The sequence below is a fragment of the Tachyglossus aculeatus genome, chromosome 4, assembly GCF_015852505.1.
Source record: "Tachyglossus aculeatus isolate mTacAcu1 chromosome 4, mTacAcu1.pri, whole genome shotgun sequence".
Lineage (NCBI taxonomy): Eukaryota > Metazoa > Chordata > Mammalia > Monotremata > Tachyglossidae > Tachyglossus > Tachyglossus aculeatus.
In genome coordinates, this window is record NC_052069.1 from 84,995,723 (window position 1) to 85,008,655 (window position 12,933).

Consider the following 12,933-nt stretch of genomic DNA (forward strand, 5'->3'; position numbering starts at 1 on the left):
GAAAGTCACTTCTCTGGGACTCAGTTACCTCATCTGTAAACTGGTGATTAAGGCTGTGAGGCCCATATTAACAATAATAATAATAATAACGGTATTTGTTAAGTGCTTACTCTGTGCAGAGTACTGTTCGAAACGCTGGGGGGAATAAAAGGTTATCAGTTTGTCTCAAATGGGGCTCACAGTCTTAATCCCCAGTTTACAGATGAGGTAACTGAAGGCACAGAGAAGTGAAGCCAGTTGCCCGGGGTCACAAAGCAGACCAGAGGCGGAGTCGGAATTAGAACCCACGTCCTCTGAATCCCAAACCCGTGCTGTTGCAACTAGGCCAGGCTGCTCTGTCCGACCAATTTGCTTGCATCCACCCCAGCGCTTGGTACAATTGGTGGCACAGAGTAAGTGCCTAACAAAAATCAATCAATCAATCGTATTTATTGAGCACTTACTGTGTGCAGAGCACTGTACTAAGCTCTTGGGAAATACAAGTCGGCAACACATAGAGACAGTCCCTACCCAACAGCGGGCTCACAGTCTAGAAGGGGGAGACAGAGAACAAAACCAAACATACTAACAAAATAAAATATATAGGTTTACAACCCCAAAAACCACAATTATTATTATTGTGCCAAACTCTTGGGAGAGTACCGTCCAATCGAGTTGTTAGAACACGTTCTCCCCGCTGGTCCTTGCGATTCCCAGACCTCTGCTCTTTTCTCTGGGCCATGCTGTAAAGCGGCAACCACAGGCACACCAACCATCAACCGTGTTTATTGAGCATCTCCTTCGGATAAAGCTCTAATTAGGTGCTAATCACCTGAACAAAAGTGGACTCAAATCTAATGGTGGGAATGTTGTAGGGGGTCTGAGGGCCAGAAGTGAATCTCAGGGCCACGTGGTGGGCAGTCAGCTCAGAGAAAGCCGGAGCAGCATCTGCAATCAATCCATGGTTTTTATTATTAATAATAATAATAATAATAATAATAATAATATTCATTCATTCATTCATTGAGGCGTATTTATTGAGCACATACTGTGTGCAGTGCACTACACTAAGTGCTTGGAAAGCACAATTCAGCAACAGAGACAATCCCCGCCCACAAAGGGCTCACAGTCTAGAAGGGGGAAGGCAGACATCAAGTAAACAGCCATCAGTAGAATCAATATAAATAAATACAATTATAGGTATATACACATCGAAACAAGTCAACATGCATTAATTATAAATAAATAGAATTATAGATATGTACATATATACACAAGGGCTGTGGGGCGGGAGGGGGGGTAGATCAAAGGGAGTGAGTCGGGGTGATGGAACGGGGAGGGGGAGCTGAGGAAAAAAGGGGGGCTTAGTCTGGGAAGGCCTCCTGAAAGAGGTGAGCCTTCAGTAGAGCTTTGAAGGGGGGAAGTGTGACTTGTTGGCAGATTTGTGGAGGAAGGGCGTTTCTGGCCAGAGGTAGGACGTGGGCCAGGGGTCGACGGCCCACGTCTCTGTCTCCCCCTTTTAGACTGTGAGCCCACTGTTGGGTAGGGACTGTCTCTATATGTTGCCAACTTGTACTTCCCAAGCGCTTAGTACAGTGCTCTGCACACAATAAGCGCTCAAATATGATTGATTGATTGATTGACTGCGGGACAGGCGAGAAAGAGGCCCAGTGAGAAGGTTAGCACCAGAAGAGCAGAGTGTGCTTGCTGGGATGTGGAAGGAGAAAAGGGAGGTGAGGTAGGAGGGGACAAGAGGATGGAGAGCTTTGAAGCCAATAGTGAGGAGGTTTTGCTTGATAATAATAATAACATTGATGGCATTTGTTCAACGCTTACTATGTGCCAGGCGCCATTCTAAGCACTGGGATAGATACACGGTAATCAAGTTGGACACAGTCCCTGTCCCATATGGGGCCACAGTCTTAGTCCCCATTTTACAGATGAGGGAACTAAGGCACAGAGAAGTGGCCTGCCCAAGGTCACGCAGCAGACAAGTGGCAGAACCAGGATTAGAACCCATGACCTTCTGACTCAAAAGACCATGTTCTATCCAGTAGGCCAGAGCATGGGAGTGCTAGGCACTGTCTTAAGCATTTGGGAGAGCTCACTGCCCTCAGGGAGATTCCAATCTAATAGGGGAGACAGGAAAAAATTATTTACAGGTTGTGAGCATGGAAGGAAGGACAGGTTTAAATCTGGAAATTGTATAAACATGTTAGGTTGAAACAGCTGTGCAAATAACTGAATTGATGTGTGTGTGTGTGTGTATGTGTGTGTCTGTGTATGAGGATAATAGTGGAATGCACAGATAAATACGTGAATGAATAAAATACAGTGCTTATGGACACAAACCAGTGCTTAGAACAGTACTTTGCACATAGTAAGTGCTTAATAAATGCCATCATTATTATTATTAGTAACTGCTGTCTACAGGATTAAAGCTCACTACACCTGTAGTAACAGTGGATATTGGTCTGATGCAACTGATGTGTGTTTTTTTTTGTTTCTTCTTTTAATGGTATTAAGTGGTTACTGTATGTCACACATTGTTCTAAGCACTGGGGTAGATACAAGTTAATCAGATATCAGACATAGTCCCTGTCCCATGTGGGGCTCACAGTCCAATCAATCCTATTTATTGAACACTTATTGTGTGCAGAGTGCTGTACTAAACTCTTGGGAGAGTAAAATACAACAGTTGGTAGGCACATTCCCTGCCCACGATAATAATAATAATAATAATGATGGCATTTATTAAGCACTTACTATGTGCCAAACACTGTTCTAAGCACCGGGGGAGATACAGGGTAATCCGGTTGTCCCACAGGCGCTCACAGTCTTCACCCTCATTTTACGGATGAGGGAACTGAGGCCCAGAGAAGTGAAGCGACTTGCCCGTAGTCACACAGCTGATAATAATAATAGTGATGAACTCATAGTCTAGAGGGGGAAGACAGACATTAATATAAATAAATTATGGATATGTACAAGATTGTACAGATACATACATTCATTCATTCATTCAACCGTATTTATTGAACGCTTACTGTGTGCAGAGCACTGTACTAAGTGCTTGGGAAGTACACAATATGTGCAGCTGAGGGAGGGGTGAATAAAGGCAGAAAATCAGGGAAGGTCTCTTGGAGGAAATGTGCCTTCAATAAGATTTTGAAGGTGGGGAGAATAATTGATCGTCGGGCCAGAGGCAGGACGTGGGCGAGAGGATGGCGGCGAGACAGATGAGATGGAGGTACAGTGAGTAGGATGGTATTAGAAAAGCGAAGTGTGCGGGCTGGGTTGTATTAGGAGAGTAAGGAGGTGAGGTAGGAGGGGGTAAAGTGATTGAGTTCTTTAAAGCCAACGGTGAGGTGTTTCTGTTCGAAGCAGAGGCGGATGGGAAACCACAGGAGGTTCTTGTGGAGTGGGGAATCATAGGCTAAACATTTTTGTAGAAAAATGACCCGGACAGCAGAGTGAAGTTTGGACTAGAGTGTAGAGAGACAGGAGGCAGAGAGGTCAGCGAAGAAGCTGATTTAGTAATCAAGGTGGGAAGCTGATATAGTAATCAATGTGAGAAGCTGCGTGGCTCAGTGGAAAGAGCCCGGGCTTTGGAGTCAGAGGTCATGGGTTTGAATCCCAGCTCTGCCAATTGTCAGCTGTGTGACTTTGGGCAAGTCACTTCACTTCTCTGGGCCTCCGTTACCTCATCTGTAAAATGGGGATGAAGACAGTGAACCCCACTTGGGACAACCTGATCACCTTGTAACCTGAACAGTGCTTTGCACATAGTAAGTGCTTAATAAGTGCCATTATTATTATTATTATATTTTCACAGCTAATTTATTTTGATTAGCACCTTCACCATTTCAGGAACACTCAGTACAATATTCTCTCTGCAGAAGCAGGGTCAGTGGTAGCATTCCAGTAGTCTCAGACAAACAAATATTTTCAATCCCCAGTTTGAGCTAGGACTTAAACCAACTTCCACCCCTCAGCTCAATTCCTGGAAGCATTTTTTCCAGACCCCAGTCCCATCCCAGGCTGGGTCCGAGAAGGCAGATTAATCAATCCATCAAAGATATTTTATTGAGTGCTTACTCTGTGCAGAGCACTGTACTGAGGCTTGGGAGAGCACAATTCAACAGAGTTGGGAGACACGTTCCCTGCCCATTAGGAGCATTCAGTCGAGAGGAAGAGTTTAAAGAGTGGGACTTCGGAAGAACGAGTAGTTCTGTTCTTTGTAGCCTAACTTCTCTGGGATGGAAAATGCTGGTTTTTCCAAGGCTAGCATTCATCTTACTCTGAGCCGCTTTCATGGATAACCTTTACGTGTCTTACCCCTAAAACCTGCTGAGAATAAATGAGGGACTGTTAGCCTGACTTTGGTGGGTCCAAGCTACCACCCACAGTGACCAGTCCTAAAACTGGCTCTGAGCAGACGATGGTGGGGGAAGGTGGCAACCGTCCTACTGGACTCCAAACCACAAATGGAACTCAAATTAATTTCTCCTGGGTAAAATTAGGTTCCCGCCGTGAGGTGTAAGTAAAAAGCAAGTGGTTAAATTCATTAGAAATGCCTTAACAAAACAAACCAACTTCGAGTTTAGTTAACTTTGAAAATAAAATAAGGACCAACCACGTCAAATGCGTGGACACATCAAAGGCGAAACAGCTTTTTCTGTGGCTTTGAGGACTGAGTCTTAGGAGGCCACAGGGTTGGTTTTTTAAAGTGACCTGTTTACACCAGGGAGATTCATCACGTTCCTACTTAGAAACAAGTTAAAACCTAGATGTGATTCAATCATTTGCATCTGGGCCAACTGGAAAGACAAGAAGTTAATAACTGACAGAAAACCAACTATTATTTTAAGCATTAAAATGAAAACTGGAAATTTAGGTGGAAAAAATATTTGTGACAGCCTCTGAAATAAAGGCCTCTCCATAACAAAGACAACTAACTAAAATACAATGCACCATGAAATTGTTTTTTTTGTTACCACGCAGAAGCCTGGGTTTCCATTGCAATAATATCCTGTTGGTGAAAATGAATCTGTACCTTAGTACAGTGCTCTGCATACAGTAAGTGCTCAATAAATACGATTGAATGAATGAATGATAAACTGTGATTTACAGTATAAAAAAGGTTAACCAGTAAATTAAGTGGAAGTGTCTACCTTTCAGCACCACTCTGTGGAAAGAGCACGGGCTTGGGAGTCAGAGGTCACGGGTTCTAGTCCTGGCTCCACCACTTGTCTGCTGTGTGACCTTGGGCAAATCACTTAACTTCTCTGTGCCTCCGTTACCTCCTCTGTAAAATGGGGATTAAAAGTGTGAGTCCCACGTGGGACGACCTGATTACCCTGTATCTAGCCCAGTGCTTAGAACAGTGCTTAGTACATAGTAAGTGCTTAACAAATCCCATTATTTTAAAGAAGCAGTGTGGTTTAGTGGAAAGAGAACGGGTATAGGAGTCAGAGGTCATGGGTTCTAATCCCAACTCCGCCACTTGTCACCTGTGTGACTTTGGGCAAGTCACTTAATTTCTCTGTGCCTAAGTTATCTCATCTGTAAAATGGGGATTATGACTGTGAGCCCCACGTGGGACACCCTGATTACCTTGTATCTACCCCAGTGCTTAGAACAGTGCTTGGCATATAGTAAGTGCTTAACAAATACCACCATTATTATTATTATTATTTAAAACACTAAAACCCATCTTTACACTCAACAGAAGTAGAAGAGAAATCAATTTAAGACACAGCCATTAATTTACTGGGGAGAAATTAAGCTAAAATTCAATACCATTTATTTTCCGATTTACATCTTTATGTCAGTGTTTTAATGGTATTCATTAAGCACTGCATATCAGGCATTATACTAAGCACCTGGGTAGATAAATCTAATCAGGTTGGACACAGTCCCATGTCCCACATGGGACTCTCACAACCTTAATCCCCATTTCACTGATGAGGTAACCGAGACACAAAGAAGTTAGGTGACTTGACCAAGGTCACCCAGCAGAAAAGCAGTTTAGGTGGGATTAGATTAGATTAGAGAAGCAGCGAGGCTCAGTGGAAACAGTCCGGGCTTTGGAGTCAGAGGTCATGGGTTCGAATTCCGACTTCACCACATGTCTGCTGTGTGATCTTGGGCAAGTCATTTAACTTCTCTGGGCCTCAGTTACCTTATCTGTAAAATGGTGATGAAGACTGTGAGCCCCACGTGGGACTACCTGATCACCCTATAACCTCCCCAGCGCTTAGAACAGTGCTTTGCACATAGTAAGCGCTTAACAAATGCCAATTATTATTATTATTATTATTATTATTTGAACCCAGATCCTTCTAACTCCCAGGCACATACTCTCTCCACTAGGCCATGCTGCTTCTCACGTGAGCAAATCTGTAGAAATCTCTTCTGCTAACTTACCCATTCACTCAGGTAGAATACTTTAGGTTAATATAAATACATTTGATATTGATTAATTCGATTTTTTTTTCGTTTTTTTGTGCTATTTGCTAAGCACTTACTATTTGCCATCCACTGTACTAAGCACTGGGTAGATACAAGCTAATAAGATTGGACACAGTCCATGTCCCACATGAGACTCACACTTCACAGATGAGGTGTTTGAGGCACAGAGAAGTGAAGTGACTTGCCCAAGGTCACACAGCAGACAAGTGGAAGAGTAGGGATTAGAACCCAGGTCCTTCTGACTCCCAGGCTCCAGGCAGGGAACGTATCTACCTACTGTGTTATATTGTACTCTCCCAATGGCCTAGTACAGTGCTCTGCATACAGTAAGTGCTCAATAAATATGGATGATCGATCGATTGAATCAGTCTTGTTATTTAAATGAGAACTAGCCATTGGCTGCCTGCTTCATTTGGCTCAGTGGAAAGAGCCCGGGCTTTGGAATCAGGGGTCATGGGTTCGAATCCCAGCTCTGCCAATTGTCAGCTGTGTGACTTTGGGCAAGTCACTTCACTTCTCTGGGCCTCAGTTCCCTCATCTGTAAAATGGGGATTAAGACTGTGAGCCCCCCGTGGGACAACCTGACCTCCTTGTAATCTCCCCAGCGCTTAGTACAGTGCTTTGCACATAGTAAGCACTTAATAAATGTCATTATTATTATTATTATTGTTATTATTATCCCTGCGTCCCAGTCAGATAGATTCTTCCTCTTCTTCCCACTTATCTGTGCTTACATCCACCACCAAAACCAAATATTTCAATTCAGCTACCTAATTTGTTGATAAATCATAACTGATAGTACTCTGTAACTGCCCCCTGCAGGTTATTATGTAGAAGTGATAAACAACTGTCTTAATTACAGAAAAAACTTGGTTAGGAATCTCAATTGTTTCCATGAAAACAGAGCATTAAACAAAAGAGCACAAAACCAAATACAGTTGCCAGTAGGAAATTATGTAAAGCCTACTAAGGTAGTCTCAAGATCCAAAGAAATTGACCAAAATAATATAAACATATTTGTTATGAAACAGAAGATAGCAAACACTCTTTATTAGCTAACGTTAAGTAGCAATGTAAATATGTATCATAATGACATATTATGAATATCGACAACTAAATACGAAGAAAAGGAAAACCCAATTGCCTGCTCTGTTGACCCCACCAAATATAAAGCCCAGTATATTTGATGTTCACCTGAGTTCAGCTATTTTAACACATCTAACTGCTAGTTTTAATCAATCAATCAATTGTATTTATTGAGCGCTTACTGTGTGCAGAGCAGTGTATTAAGCGCTTGGGAAGTACAAGTTGGCAACATATAGAGACAGTCCCTACCCAACAGTGGGCTCACAGTCTAGAAGTTTTAAGTGCTTAGGATGTTTTTCTCTACACTGGTAACTGTAGCTTTGGTAGTCAATCAATCAATCAATCGTATTTATTGAGCACTTACTGTGTGCAGAGCACTGTACTAAGCGCTTGGGAAGTACAAGTTGGCAACATATAGAGACAGTCCCTACCCAACAGTGGGCTCACAGTCTAGAAGGGGGAGAGTCCACTCTGAGATTATGATGTTCACCTCATACCCTGTTTAATACGGGGTTTGCCCTCTAGTAAAATCTCATGTTAAGTTAAAGTTAAGGTTCAACAAAGTTAAAAAACTTTAAGGAAAAGGAAAAATGTATAACTCAGGGTCCAAGCTGCTCTCATTCATTCATTCAGTCATATTTATTGAGCGCTTACTGTGTACAGAACACCGTACTAAGCACTTGGGAAGTACAAGTCGGCAACATATAGAGATGGTCCCTACCCAACAACGGGCTCACAGTCTAGAAGGGGGAGACAGACAATAAAACAAAACATGTAGACAGGTGTCAAAATCGTCAGAACAAATAGAATTAAAGGCATATTCACACCATTAACAAAATAAATAGAATAGTAAATATGTACAAGTAAAATAGAGTAATAAATCTGTACAAATATATATACACACAGCTGTTTTTTTTCTGACATCGAGTTGCAGTGTATCCTGGGAAGCTTGTGTTGTTGGCATAGTTCTCACCAATTCTGTCTTTGTCTTCTACCTAAACATGTCGTGAAAACACATTTTCTGGCACAATTGAGTGTATGGCGGCGACGTGCAGAATACATTTCTGCTACTCAGAGTACATGCACAACAAAACCAGAGGGACTCCCCTGGAAGCAGACTGCATTATAATAAACAACCGTATTCAAATTCGTTAAGATTGCAGCAGAAAAGCGGACAGGGAATATGTCTGTTTATTGTTATATTGGACTCTCCAGAGGGCTTAGTCCAGTGCTCTGCACCCAGAAAGCACTCAATAAATACGACTGAAGGACTGACTGGATGAAAAAAAGGCATTATCGCAAGGGAAGACTGTATTTAATACAGCATGTAAGGCAGAACTTGACAGTTTGGGAATCGTTAGGGAAGTTGTACAGTTTACATTAGCATGGCATGATTGTATCAAACCAGTCATTTCTGAAAAGATATGCCTGGGACTAATTAGAAACTATACAGAATAAAGAACATAAAATATATTACTGACATCCGGTCCAGCATTTTGTCTCCAATGACTCCAACGGTAGCAACAGACAGTGAGGAGGAAGAGCCCTCTTTGGCATCTATGATAATACTGTGCAAGATCTCATTTTTTTTTGGTATTTGTTAGGTGCTTACTACTACTACTACTACTAATAATAATAATAACAATGTTATTTGTTAAGCACATACTAAGTGCCAGGCTCCATAATAATAATAATTATGGTATTTGTTAATCACTTACTAAGTGCCAAGCACTGTTCTGAGCACTGAGTTGGATACAAGGTAATCAGGTTGTCCCATGTGGGTCTCACAGTCTTAATCCCCATTTTACAGATCAGGTAACTGAGACACAGAGAAGTTAAGTGACTTGCCCAAAGTCACACAGCTGACAAGTGGCAGAGCCGGGATTAGAACCCACAACCTCTGACTCCCAAGTCCATGCTCTTTCCGGTAAACCACTCTGTTTCTAAGTGCAGGGGTGGATACAAGCTAATCGGGTTGGACACAGTCCCTGTCCCACGTGGGGCTCGCAGTCTAAATCCTCATTTTACAGATGAGGAAACTGAGACACTGTTCTAAGCACTGGGAGAGATACAATTAATCAGGTTGAACACAGTCCTAGTCTCACTTAAGGCTCACGGTCTAATTAGGAGGGAGAACAGGCCTTGAGTACCCATTTTACATCTGAGGAAACTGAGGCACAGAGAAATTAAATACTTAGCCTAGATTCCAGAGCAAAGCAATTGGCAGGGCCGGAATTAGAGCCGAGGTCCTCTGACTTCCAGGCTGGTGCTCTTTCCAGTAGGCCACGCTGCTTCTCTTAGACTCAATTCCATAATAAAGATATCTTTAAAATGAAGCCCTTGGTTTGCAGAGTTCAACAGTGAATTACCCATCACAAAGATTTTTATTTAATTCAACCAGTGGAAGTCTTCAATATAGACACAACATTTCCCTTATCAAATTTAAATCCACCTCCTCAGTTAATAGCAAATTTAACCGGTGATGCTTCTGGTAATTTTAAGAAATCTGAAAAATTTAAATAAATGAAGCTTCTACAGAAATGTTTACCAACGCTGAAGTAAAGATGATGTGAGAAATTATTTGATGTTGAAAGAAAATATCGCACTATAAAGGAAACTTTCATAATCAATTACTGGATGGCATAAAGGGATTATCTCTATTTGTTGCCGAATTGTACTTTCCAAGTGCTTAATACAGTGCTCTGAACACAGTAAGCATTCAATAAATATGATTGAATGAATGAAGATGGGAAAAAATAACGGGAAATTCCAGGGAATTCTGACAAGAAGAAAGCAATAGGATTGGCTAATATCCACAATGCATTTCAGCAAAGGGGAAAGAATAGTAAGTAAATACTTAATTTAAAGCAATCCATTGTCGGGCCAGTTGTCTGTGATAAGCGTGACCTTATAGGATGCCCACAGAGTGTACATTAGATAAAAATGTTTGCTTTCTTGTTCACTTCTAGTGTTAATAGGATATAGAACAACTCCCTGAAGACTATTTTTGTCTGAAAGGTCAAGGTTATGATAACCTTATAATCTGTATAGTATAATAGCATCGACCAGTCTGTTCTGGTCATTTGATGAAAAATGAACCTTCCTTCTATGTTTTTGCTAGTTACCACATAGATTGAACTGCCATTTCTGGGTATATACAGTTAAACCCGGCCCATAATTGGAACAGTTTCTTACATTCCTACCTTGAATTTGTATAGAGAATGCCTGAAATTGCTGAAACGTGCTTAAGCATTCTTGCAAGGAACAGGAAGCTTACCTATGACGAGAGATTTGATTGCTCCATCTTTTAAAAATGTTTTGCTCTGCCAATCGAAGATATTTATTGAGCATTTACTGTGTGTGCAGAGCACTGAACTAAGCCCTCCGGAGAGTACAATACAACGAGGTTGGTGGACCTGATCCAAGCCCTCAAGGAACTTTCTAGACTGTGAGCCCACTGTTGGGTAGGGACCGTCTCTATACGTTGCCAACTTGTACTTCCCAAGTGCTTACTACAGTGCTCTGCACACAGTAAGCGCTCAATAAATACGATTGAATGAATGAATGAATGAACCCTCCTCCTCCTCCAAAATCTCCAGTGGCTCCTCATTGTCTTGGCATAAAAAACAATCTTCTGACCCATCAGCATCAAGGTTCTCCAACAGCTATCTCCCTCCCTGTATTACTTATCTAGTCACTTCTCCTGTTCCATCCCAACTTGTGCTTTTCGATCCTCACACCCAAATTGATCTCCTTAAAATTCCTTCCCCTCAGTTTCCCGACTCACACTCCTTGCTCACATCTTCCCCGACTCCTGAAATGCACACCTCATTCAGCTTTGTCTAGGCATATCCCTACTCTCCTACAGAGCTCTTTTTCAGTCACCTTCTCTTGGAGGTTCTCCCTAATTGATCTCCCCTCAAAACCCTGACATCTAATCGGCCTTCTCGGACTTTATGCATTTATGTGCCTATATATGTATTACGTCTTTTAGTCACTTGTGCTGTTATTTATTTATTTATTCACTCATTCAGTCATATTTATTGAGTGTCTACTGTGTGCAGAGCACTGTACTAAGCGCTTGGGTAGTACAAATCGGCAACATAATAGCTAGCTTTACTTCTATTTATTCTGATGACTTGACAACTGTCCACATGTTTTGTTTTGTTGTCTGTCTCCCCCGCTTTAGATTGTGAGCCCGTTGTTGGGTAGGGACTGTCTCTATATGTTGCCAACTTGCACTTCCCAAGCGCTTAGTACAGTGCTCTGCACACAGTAAGCGCTCAATAAATACGATTGAATGAATGAATGAATGAATGAATGAATATAATATCTCTTCTGTCTCTCTTACTGTTGATGTTATCATCAGTGTATGGCTACCGTCTCCCTTATTTGTTTATGAGATCCTAGGGTTGGGCACAGAGAAGCAGCACGGGGTTGTGGATAGGGTTGGGGCCCTGGAATCAGAAGGTCATGGGTTCTAACCCCTCCCTGCCACTTGTCTGCTGTGTAACCTTGGGCAAGTCACTTTGCTTCCCTGGGCCTCGGTTACCTCATCTGTGAAATGGAGATTGTGAGCCCCACATGGGACAGGGACTGTGTCCAACCCGATTTGTTTGTATCCATCCCAACGCTTAGCTGGCACATAGTGAACACTTCACGAATACCACAGTTATTATTAAAATAGACCGTAAGGTCCTTGAGGAAAAGCATCTAGGTCTGTCAACTCTATCCTATTATACTTTTCCAAGCATTTAGTACGGGACTGTACACATGGTAAGTGCTTCATAATTACCATTGATCGATTGATTCATTGATTAACAGTTTTTACTTCTGTTGTTTGTTCCCTAAATGCTAAACTGCTCTCTCCACAGTGAACACTCAAGATGTACTGTTGATTCTATTATTGAACATCCACAATTAGGCCTTGCTCATCCTATTCACAGCATGGCTCAGTGGAAAGAGCACGGGCTTTGGAGTCAGAGGTCATGGGTTCTAGTCCCAGCTTCGCCAATTGTCAGCTGTGTGACTTTGGGCAAGTCACTTCACTTTTCTGGGCCTCAGTTACCTCATCTGTAAAATGGGGATTAAGACTGTGAGCCCCCCATGGGACAACCCGATCACCTTGTAACCTCCCCAGCGCTTAGAACAGTGCTTTGCACATAGTAAGCACTTAAAAAATGCCATCATTATTATTACTATTTCTGACACTGCCAAGCAATTGAACACAATATTGCTTTTTCACCTTTTCTAGGATGAGCAAGGTATCAACATACCAGACCAATATTCTAAATAAACAGAGGGAAGTATTTTCCAGAAAGCCTGCATTTTAGCCTTGTTTTCAAAAACACTTTTCTGTATCTACATGTCCTGTCATCTCTTCCTTGTTCTTGC